This window comes from Pongo pygmaeus, chromosome 13 (genome assembly GCF_028885625.2).
Source record: "Pongo pygmaeus isolate AG05252 chromosome 13, NHGRI_mPonPyg2-v2.0_pri, whole genome shotgun sequence".
Lineage (NCBI taxonomy): Eukaryota > Metazoa > Chordata > Mammalia > Primates > Hominidae > Pongo > Pongo pygmaeus.
Genome location: NC_072386.2, coordinates 113,396,295 through 113,407,752, shown reverse-complemented (window position 1 = coordinate 113,407,752; position 11,458 = coordinate 113,396,295). Strand labels below are relative to the sequence as shown.

Sequence of the window (11,458 nt, the reverse complement as noted above, 5' to 3'; positions counted from 1 at the left end):
CTGAGATCTGATGCTAAAATAGAGTTTATAAATCTTGAAAATGTCAATAGATATTAGCAACATGAGACACATACCTTTCATCTCACTCTTGAGCAATGTACTTATTTAACTTCCTGGGTTCGTTCTACATTTCCTTCTCTGTATCTTTTAGCTTCACCCCTGGGACATAGTTTTTCCTGGTGGTAAAGGGCTATCTCATCACCCTTGGCTTGAACTTGGAATTTTCCAAATTTATGAGATTTTTCTCAGGGGCAGTAACTTAGCTCCTTCCTATTTAGCTGGATTTGACAGCATCATGTATTTTCCTCATGCCTTGGGCAGGTCATTTCACTTCCGTATAGATGATGGTGCACACACGTATGTTTGTGTGTGTGCTACTCTCTAGGAGCTGTCAAATGACAGTTGAGCAAGTGTTTGGCAAACTCTACTGCAAGTGATTAGCATAACCGCTCATACAATAAACTAGAGAAATGACATTTTAATGATGGGTCTTGCCATCAGGTGGTGATTGGGAAGGTGCAGGAGAGACTGGGAGTCTTTCTAAGCCTTTTAAGTCACATCATTTCACTTTAAAAGATATTTACACCCTTCCTTGACAGACAGGAAATGTGGATTATTTCTATGCTTCTAAACTTTCTCTATTAAAATTTTTACATTATGAACATTTGTCATCTCAGGTTGTTTTTCCTTTTCTTGTTTACTCATCACTTATGCAGGATCCTTCTCTTGGCCCAATGAAACCAGGGAGTACACATTGTCAGCCCAAATGAAACCAGGGAGTACACATTATCAGCACACAATGCACTTCCCAAATTGGGATGCTGGGTGGGCAGTACCCTGGTGGACAGCTACTTGTTATCCATGCACCTACTTCCCTGAATGAGCAAGGACAGTAGAGAATTGACTAAACTGGAAAAATGCAGCTAACATTTATTGGACAGAGTCTGTGCTTACCACTTGTCTCATTTAATCCTCATAATTATACTACGTTTGAAGTACCATTATTTTGCCCTTTACAACAAAGGAGACTGAAGTTCAGAGAGTCACAGAGCTGGTGAGTAGTGTATCTAGGGTTCAAACCTGGGCACAATGACTGTAAATTATGTGTTTTAAACTGCTCTATCACACCTCTTTCCCAAACTGTACATGTGCAGTAGAGAACTAAGCTGGTGTGTCCTCTGCCAACAGAGGCTGTCTTACTGCCAAGTGCCTTCAGCCTCCTTGCTGACCCACTCCTTCCACCCTATCTTTTGCTCCTACATATTGGGATCCTTTTGATTTCCTTCCTTCCTACATTTCTGCCTCCCATTCCACAAAGCCATGTGTTCTCCTCTGTTTCTTGCCTTCAGAGATGACAGGCTATGACTTTGGACTACAGCTTTGTCAGATCTTGAATAAACAACAGCCCTCTGATTTTGCGACATCAACACCTGACCTTAAGATCTCTAGATGTCTTCTGGGTCCATGTTTTGGAATTCCAGCCTCTTCTTGCTTACTATCTTTTCTCTTCCAGCAGTAAGGCAAGCAGATTGGCAGTGTTGGGTGCATAGGTCCTCTGCAGAGATATGTTCCACTTGGGGATTCTGCAGGTCCTTTCTAGGCTGGCTTCTTCCTTTTCAGTTCTCTGAAATGTCTTCTTTCTCAAATTAGAGGTTTACCTCATGTCTCTTGCTTCAGAGAAGGTGGTATCTCAGCCTGATTTATTTATTTATTATTATACTTTAGGTTTTAGGGTACATGTGCGCAATGTGCAGGTTAGTTACATATGTATACATGTGCCATGCTGGTGCGCTGCACCCACTAACTCGTCATCTAGCATTAGGTATATCTCCCAATGCTATCCCTCCCGCCTCCCCCCACCCCACAACAGTCCCCAGAGTGTGACGTTCCCCTTCCTGTGTCCATGTGTTCTCATTGTTCAATTCCCACCTATGAGTGAGAATATGCGGTGTTTGGTTTTTTGTTCTTGCGATAGTTTACTGAGAATGATGATTTCCAATTTACTCAGCCTGATTTCTTATTTCCTACTTAGTTTAGGTTGAAAGTTCTTCTGGGCACTGTAGGTCCCTCAGATCGATAATTGAACCCAGTTCATCCAGCTCAGGTTGTCCTCAGCTTCTGCCCCACTTTTGTTTCTGTCTTTTTTTCCTCCTGGGAATCACTGATTTTCCGGATGCCTGCCTCTGCTTCTTTCAACAATTCAATGAATTAAACTCTCAAGCTATTAGTTCTTCCTGGTGCCTCCGCTACCTGTGATCAGCCAGTATTTATAAGTGTAACTGCTAATACAGCTATTACAGATTAGGTATCCCAAGTCCTAAGGAAGGGGCTGTGGATTCTCAGAGTTTTGCTCAGATGTCATGAGGTTTTAGACCCCTCTGCCTTTCACCTTCATCATTTTAGTATCCTAGGAAAGTGACTGTTCAACTTCCACAATTCTAGAGACAAGGAGCTCACAATATCTGGAGGTGGCCGAGTCCTTGGGTGGAACACATCTGGGTTAGGAAATTCTTCCACATCACGAGTGGAAGTTTGCCTTTCTGTTATTGCTAGGTACTGCTCTACAAACTTGACATACACTAAGTCATTTAGTCTTTACAACAACTCCATTTTACAGATAACACAAATGAGGTACAGAACTGGTGACTTGCCTAAGAACACACAGCCAGAGGGTGGCGGATTACAGCCCCCGAGTGTGTGCTCTCAGCCTCTGCGTTGCCCTAACTGTCTTGTTCACTTGTTCCTCTGTTGACCTGGTTTCCTGGAGGTGATAACTCTGTGGGTCTTGAGTTGCAGAATGTTGGCTGTGCCCTTTGAGGACAGGAGAAAGTGTCTTGAACAAAGTAGGTATTTCAAATGTTTGATATTTGACCAAAAAGAGAGAGAGGAAAAAATATAGAGAAAGACCATGTTTCCTGGCTTTTGAGATGGAGGAGAGAGAAAACAGGATAAGGAAAAGGGAAGATCACCTGAAGATATTGACTCCACAGTTCCCATTATCAAGTCCCCTCAGTGTGCCTACCTGTGGGCTTGATAAAGGAGATTCAGGGGCCTGAAAAGACTTCGGGTTCTGCCATGGGGTTAAGATCAGGCTCTGAATCTCTCAAGGAGGCTTCTTGAAGTACAGATCCAGCCTCAGAAATGTGATGGTTCTTCCTCATCTACGGTAGGAATTGCAATAAAAAGGGAGACACAGGCGCCTGTCCTCTCTGTGTGCCAGAGCCTTGCGAGGATTGGTCCTGTGGTCTTCCCAGGGAATTGCAGGGGCGGGGTTTGTGGGGGGGAACATCACTGATGGCCTCACTGAGCTCTGTGGGAAAACTGGGCTCCAGAGATGTAGCTTCTTACACCTGGGAAGGGAATTAGAGCCATGTAGCAGTAAGGGTGATGTGTGCATGCACATATGTATGCATATATGTTTATGCAGATGTATGTATTCGATGTACATATGTGTACTCTTGTACATATCTTTGTTTATGCTTATGTGCACCTACCTGGAAGGAGAGGTAATGGCCTCTGATATCGCTGAGGTTTTGTGTCTGCATGTGTGACTGTATCTAGGTGTACCCGTAGCGTTACTGGAAAGGGGTTGGAGGTGCAGGCCCAGGAGCCAGACTATTGGATTCTGATGCTGACTCGCGTCTTACAAGCTGTGTAGCTTTTGCAAATACTACACAGGTTTCTGAGCCTTAATTTGTTTTGTTGTGTCTGCCTTTCTTAAACATTTTATTACTTCAGTGTCTTAAGCCAGACTAGTCATATTTGAATCCCAGTTTCCCCAGTTACCAAATGGGTGAATTTGGGCAAGTTATTTAGCCTCACTAACCCACATTGTCCTTATCTGTAAATGGCACAGTAATCATAAACTTTAGAAAGATATTTTCTTTTTTCTGCTTTTTCCTTTCAAATAGATTTTTTTTTAGAAGTTTTAGATTCACAACAAAATTGATCAGACAGTAAAGATAGTTCTCATTTATTCCCTGCTCCCAGATGCACATAGCCTCTCCCACCATCAATACCCACTGCTAGAACATAACATTTGTTACAATTTATAAGCTTATACAATGGTCCCCAACTTACGATGGTTCATCTTAAAATTTTTCTTTATGATACTGTGAATGATCCATGTTCAGTAGAAACCATACTTCAAGTACCTATATAACCATTCTCTTTTTTCACTTTCAGTACAGCATTCAATTAATTACATGAGATAGTCAATATTTTATTATAAAGCAGACTTTGTGTTAGATGATCTTGCCAACTGTAGGCTAACATATGTGTTAGCACATTTAAGGTAGGCTAGGCTAAGCTATGATGTTCGGTAGGTTAGGTATATTAAATGCATTTTTGACATATGATATTCTCAATTTACAATTGGCTTATCGGGGTATAGCTCCATCATTAGTGGAGGAGCATCTGTATTGACATATCATTATCACCCAAGTCCATAGTTTACATTAGGGTTCACTCAATGTTACACATTCTACAGGTTTTGACAAATGTATAATGACATATACCCACTGTTATATAGTATCATATAGAATAGTTTTACTGCCCTAAAAATCCTATGTGCTTCACATGTTCATCCTTCTCTCCCTCTAGCCCTTAGCAACTACTGATCTTTTTACTGTCTCCATATTTTTGCCTTTTCTAAAATGTCATTTAGTTGGAATTATGCAGTATAATTGATTTTTCACCTTGGCTTTTCTTCATTTAGTAATATGCATTTAATGTTCTTCCATATATTTTCAGCGCTTTATAGCTCATTTCTTTTTAGCACTGAATCATATTTTATAGTCTAGATGTACCACAGTTTACTTGTTCACTTACATGCTGAAGGACAACTTGGTTGCTTCCAAGTTTTGGTGACTATGAATAAAGCTGCTAAAACGTCTGTGAAGGTTTTTGTGTGGACATAAATTTTCATCTTATTTGCATAAATACCAAGGAACATGATTGCTGGGTCATATGGTAAGAGTATGTTTAGTTTTGTGAGAAATTGTCAAACTGTCTTCCAAAGTGACTTTATCATTTTGCATTCTCACCAGCAATGAAGGAGAATTCCTGTTGCTCCACGTCTTCATCAGCATTTGGTGTTGTCAGTGTTCTGATCTGGTCATTCTAATAGCTGTGCAGTGATATCTCATTGTTGTTTTCATTTGAATTTCCCTAACGACACATGATGTGGAACATTTTTTATATGTTTGATAACCATCTGTGTATCTTCTTTGGTATGGTGTCTGTTTAGGTCTCAATTGAATTACTCATTTTCTTATTGTTGAGTTTTGAGAGATCTTAGTATATTTTGGATAATAGTCCTTTACCAGATATGTCTTCTGCAAATATTTCACCCAGTCTGTGGATTGTCTTCTCATTCTCTTGAAAGTGTCTTTCTCAGAGTAGAAGTTTTCATTTTAATTAATTATACTGTATTAATTATTTCTTTCATGAATCTTGCCTTTGATGTTGTATCTAAAAAGTAATTGCCATACTCAAGGTCATCTAGGTTTTCTCTTATGTTCTCTTCTATGAATTTTATTGGTTTACATTTTGTATCAGGGCTATGATCCTTTTTGAGTCAATTATTGTGAAGAGTGTAAGGTCTGTGTCTAGATTCATTTGTTTTGTATGTGGATGTCCAGTGGTTCCAGAACCAGTTGTTGAAAAGCCTATTTTTTCTCCATTATATTACCTTTACTTCTTTGTCAAAGATTAGTTGACTATATTTTTGTGGTTTTCTATGGTTTGAATCGTTCAACTCATGTGGAAATTTAATCCCCAATGTGACACTATTGAAAAATGTGGCCTTTAAGAGGTAAATGAATTAATTCATTCATATATCAGTGGGCTAATTGATTGATGGGTTATCACAAGAGTGGGACTGGTGGCTTTTTAAGAAGAGGAAGAGGCACCTGAGCTAGGATGCTCAGCTCCCTTGCCCTGTGATGCCCTGCATTGCCTCAGGACTCTGCAGAGTCCCCACCTGTGAGAAAGTCCTCATCAGATGTGGCCTCTAGACCTTGGACTTCTCAGCCTCCATAACTGTAAGAGATAAATTCATTTTCTTTGCAAATTACTGAATTTCAGGTATTCTGTTATAAGCAACAGAAAACAGATGAAGACATGGATCTATTTCTGGGTAAGCTTCAATTTTTACTTTTGTAAAAAGATGTAAGTAAGAGGGTGAGGGTGAGGGTGAGATAAGTGGTAAGTCAGGATCTGAACTCTGGTGTAGAGGTGAAGAGGTGAGCTTTGAAGACACATTATCTTACATTGTATCCCAGCTCTAGCTCACCAGCTGTGTGACTCTGGGTAAGTTCCTTCACCTCTAGGCAGATAGGAATGGTCTTGAGGTTGGTGTGCTGACTGCTGTAGGCATGGAACGCATGGAAGTTTTTGTTTGTTACAGGGCAGAAAATGGAGAAGGTGGATGTTAGGTTAAGATAACGGGCTTTGGAGTTAGTGCCTGAGTTTAAATCTTTGCCTACCACTTACCGGTTGTATGAGGTTAGGTAGATAGCTCTGTGCCTCAGTTTCCCCATTTATAAAATGGAGCTAATAATAATCCTGACTTCTTTATCTTATTAAATAAGGTTTTAGTTTTGCAGTAGTTAGACTGCCTGGCGCCAGGATTAGCTTCAAGGGTGTGCTTCCTGTGTTCAGAAGGGCCCAGGGCTTGGTTTAATGCTCTTCTGTCACTGTCCTAAATTTCTTAACACCCTTTGAACCAGGGAATGGGTCTCACATTTTCATTTGGCACTGGGTCCTGAAAACTACCAACAAAGGGAGAGAAAGCAATTCCAAATAAAGGCAGGCTTGATCTTCAATATAAGCTGCTCCTCTGCTGAGGGGTTTGAAGAAATCTCTGACAGAGGCTACAGTTACATTAACTGCTACTTTTACAATCAAGTCTGGCTCTGACTTCTATGAATAAAGTTTAGAGGTTCAGGACAGATTTGAAAACCAATTCCTTCCAGGCTGTCTTCTCAATCTTCCCCATCATTGTGGTGCTCTCTTACTCGCTCTTTTGCTCTCTGTCTCTCTCTGGCTGGAGAAGGAAGTTCAAGACTGGTAAGGAAGAGACATGATATCAGGGACTCAGGCTCTCTCTATCTGGTTCCTCTACCATACATAGCTCCCATTCCCAAAGCTGCTTCATAGTACAGATCACTGCTGGAGTTCTTGCCATTGCATCCACATTCCAAGCAGTGAAAAGGAGGAAAGCGAGGAGAAAAGAGCAGCCTCTCCCTTTTAATAGTTTCCAGAAACACTTCAGAACTCTTCTGCTTACATCTCATGGATCAGAACTTGGACACATGGCCACATCTAGTTGCAGAGGAGGCTGGGAAATGCTGTTAGCTAGGCAGCAATATAACCAGCTCAAAGATGGAGGTTTCAGCAAGAAGGGGAAAATGATATTGGAAAAAGTTAGCATGCTACCACACATCAAATATTATTTCCTTGGCTAAAAAATTCATTTTGCTGTTCTCCATTTCATTTATTTCTGCCTTATCTTTATTATTTCTTTCTGTGAGCTTTGGATCTATTTTGCTCTTCTTTTTCTAGTTTTTTAAGGTGTACAGTTATTAATTTGACATCTGTCTTTTTTTAGTGTAGGGGTTTATTGCTATACATTTCACTCTCAGCACTGCTTTCACTACATCCCATATAGTATGGTTTGCTTTTGGTATGTTGTGTTTTTGTTTTTATTCATTTCTTAGTATTTTCTGATTTTTCTTGTGATTTCTTCTTTGACCTATTGGTTGTTTAAAAGTGTGTTGTTTGCGTATGTTTATTGCGACACTATTCACAATAGTTAAAGACTTGGAACCAACCCAAATGTCCATCAATAATAGACTGGATAAAGAAAATGTGGCACATATACACCATGGAATACTATTCAGCCATGAAAAAGGATGAGTTCATGTCCTTTGCAGGGACATGGATGAAGCTGGAAACCATCATTCTCAGCAAAATATCACAAGGACAGAAAACTAAACACTGCGTGTTCTCACTCATAAGTGGGAGTTGAACATGGACACAGGGAGGGAAACACCACACTGGGGCCTGTTGGGGGGTGGAGGGCTGGGGGAGGGATAGCATTAGGAGAAATACCTAATGTAAATGATGAGTTGATGGGTGCAGCACATGTATACCTATGTAACAAACCTGCACGTTGTGCACATGTACCCTAGAACTTAAAGTATAATAATAAAAAATTCAAACCCTAAATAAAGAGAGTTGTATGATTTCCATATATTTGTGAATTTTCTAGTTTTCCTTCTGTTGTTGATTTCTAGCTTCATTCCACTGTAGTCAGAGAAGATATGTGTGATTTAAATTTTTAGAAATTTATTGAGACTTGCTTTCTGACCTAACATATGATCCATGTTATGACTATCCTTATGACTAAAGGATGTTTTAGTTCAAAGATTCCCCAAGATGTTTTAGTGTGAAAGTGGAGGGGAAGACTCCTTTTTTCCTGGGGCTACTGAGCTGAAGAGAATTTGAAGAGTGTGAAAGCCATGTTCTTCTGCACGTGGGGAAAGCATGTGCAGGTGGAGAGAACAAGCCAATATGCAAAGAGACACAAAGGGGAGCAACTAGGGGGAAGAGAATGGCTGAGGTGGCCCCCAGTACCAGTCATTCTTAAGTCCTGCCTCACTCCAGACCTATTCCAGTCACATGAGACAATAAATCCTCCTTTCGTCTTAAATTATTTGAACATAGGCTTTCATCGTTTGCTGTAAAAGAGCGCTGCCTATTGAAGTTACCATCTTCCATTTCTGAGAGTAGGGACCACATGGACACTTAAAAAATTTTTTTTTTTGTCAGAGATAGTTTTTTCCTAGAACTAAATCACAGAAAGAATTTATTACTTGATTTCATATTGAAAGACATCAAATACACAATGCATGTCTTGTGTGTCTGTGTAGCTCTTTACAGCTCACAAAATTCTTTTGAATCCATTAGCTTTTCTGAGCCTCACAATCTCTCTGAGAATGTAGATTTTACTTCCCCAATTATACAGATGGGAAAAACTGAGGCTGGGTGAGACAATCTGGCTTATCTACATGGCTGCTCAGCAGTGGGCACCGGTCACTCTTCCCAGGTTCCAGGGATTCTGATGTGGACACCTTTGGATGGTTATCATTCTACCTACCTCAGTTAGTATTTTACCCAATGAAGAAACGAATCAAAATAAAGATCACAGGACTGGATGGGGAGAGTGGTACGGGATTACCCTGATGGAAGAGGGAGAGGAAGACTAAAACCAAATGCTTGAAGGAGTATACTTGAAGAATATAAATAGTTCAATGGGGGAAAAATGAGGCAGTGGAAGTAGAGGTATGGGATGAGGGGAAAGATGGGCTCCTAGGTTGATTCCATGTCTTTGCTATTGTGAATAGTGTTATGATGAACGTACGAGCACATGTGTCTTTTTAACAGAATGAATGATTTTCCTGTGGATATATAACCAGTAGCGGGATTGCTGAGTTGAATGGTAGTTCTGTTTCAAGTTCTTTGAAAAATCTCCAGACTGTTTTCCACATTGGCTGAACTAATTTACATTTCCACCAACCATGTATGAGCATTCCCTTTTCTCTGAAGCCTTGCCAGCATCTGTTATTTTTTGACTTTCTAATAATTGCCATTCTGAACTGGTGTCAGATGATATCTCATTGTGATTTTAATGTGCATTTCTCTGATTATTGGTGATGTTGAACTTTTTTAAATATGTTTTTTGGCCACTTGTATGTCTTCTTTTGAGAAGTGTTTGTTGAGGCAGGAGAATGGCGTGAACCCGGGAGGCGGAGCTTGCAGTGAGCCAAGATCGCGCCACCGCACTCCAGCCTGGGCGACAGAGAAAGACTCCGTCTAAAAAAAAAAAAAAATTTTTTTAAACTTTTATTTTAGGTTCAGGGGTACATGTGCAGGTTTGTTATATAGGTAAATTCAAGTCATGAGAGTTTGTTGTGCAGATTATTTCATGACCCAGGTACTGAGCCTAATATCCAATAGTTATTTTTTCTGCTCCTTTCTCTTCTCCTGCCCTCCACCCTCAGGTAGGCCACAGTGTCTGTTGTCCCCCTTTTTGTGTCTATATGTTCTCATAATTCAGCTCCCACTTATAAGTGAGAACATGTGGTATTTGGTTTTCTGTTCCTGTGTTAGTTTGCTAAGGATAATGACCTCCAGTTCTACCTGTGTGCCTGCAAAGGACATGATCTCATTCTTTTTTATGACTGTGTAGTATTCCATGGTGTATATGTACCACATTTTCTTTATCCAGCCTGCCATTCACGGGCATTTAGATTGAGTCTATGTCTTGGCTATTGTGAATAGTGCTGCAATGAACATACACGTGCGTGTGTCTTTGTAATAAAACAATTTATATTCCTTTGGGTGTATACTCAGTAATGGGATTGCTAGGTTGAGTGGTAGTTCTGTTTTTAGGTCTTTGAGGAATCACCACACTTCTTTCCACAATGGTTGAACCAATTTATACTCCCACCAATAGTGTATAAGCATGCTTTTTCTCTGCAACCTCACCAGCATCTGTTATTATTAATTTTTTTTGTTTATAGCAGCTTTATTTATAATTGCCGAAATTTGGAAGCAATTATTTTATTTTATTTATTTATTATTATTATTATTATTATTATACTTTAAGTTTTAGTGTACATGTGCACAATGTGCAGGTTTGTTACATATGTATACATGTGCCATGCTGGTGTGCTGCACCCATTAACTCGTCATTTAGCATTAGGTATATCTCCTAATGCTATCCCTCCCCCCTCCCCCCACCCCACAACAGTCCCCAGAGTGTGATGTTCCCCTTCTTGTGTCCATGTGTTCTCATTGTTCAATTCCCATCTATGAGTGAGAAGATGCAGTGTTTGGTTTTTTGTCCTTGAGATAGTTTACTGAGAATGATGATTTCCAATTTCATCCATGTCCCTACAAAGGACATGAACTCATCATTTTTTATGGCTGCTTAGTATTCCATGGTGTATATGTGCCATGTTTTCTTAATCCAATCTATCATTGTTGGACATCTGGGTTGGTCCCAAGTCTTTGCTATTGTGAATAGTGCCGCAATAAACATACGTGTGCATGTGTCTTTATAGCAGCATGATTTATAGTCCTTTGGGTATATACCCAGTAATGGGATGGCTGGGACAAATGGTATTTCTAGTTCTAGATCCCTGAGGAATTGCCACACTGACTTCCACAATGGTTGAACTGGTTTACAGTCCCACCAACAGTGTAAAAGTGTTCCTATTTCTCCACATCCCAAATAATAGCCATTCTGACTGGTGTGAGATGGTATCTCATTGTGGTTTTCATTTGCATTTCTCTAATGATCAGTGATGTTGAGCTTTTTCCATATGTTTATTGGCTGCATGTATGTCTTCTTTTAAAAAATGTCTTTTCATGCTCTTTGCCCACTTCT

General features: G+C 40.0%; 1 protein-coding gene across 1 annotated transcript in view; it reads right to left on the bottom strand.

Annotated features, from left to right (window-relative positions):
* Positions 1-3,093, bottom strand: part of LOC129044392 (olfactory receptor 1L6) — an 8,641-nt gene extending 5,548 nt beyond the window's left edge. The window contains exon 1 of the mRNA XM_054502320.1: positions 3,023-3,093. The gene's annotated coding sequence lies outside the window, so the exon portion shown is untranslated. The remainder of the gene's footprint in view (positions 1-3,022) is intronic.
* Positions 3,094-11,458: the final 8,365 nt, after the last annotated feature.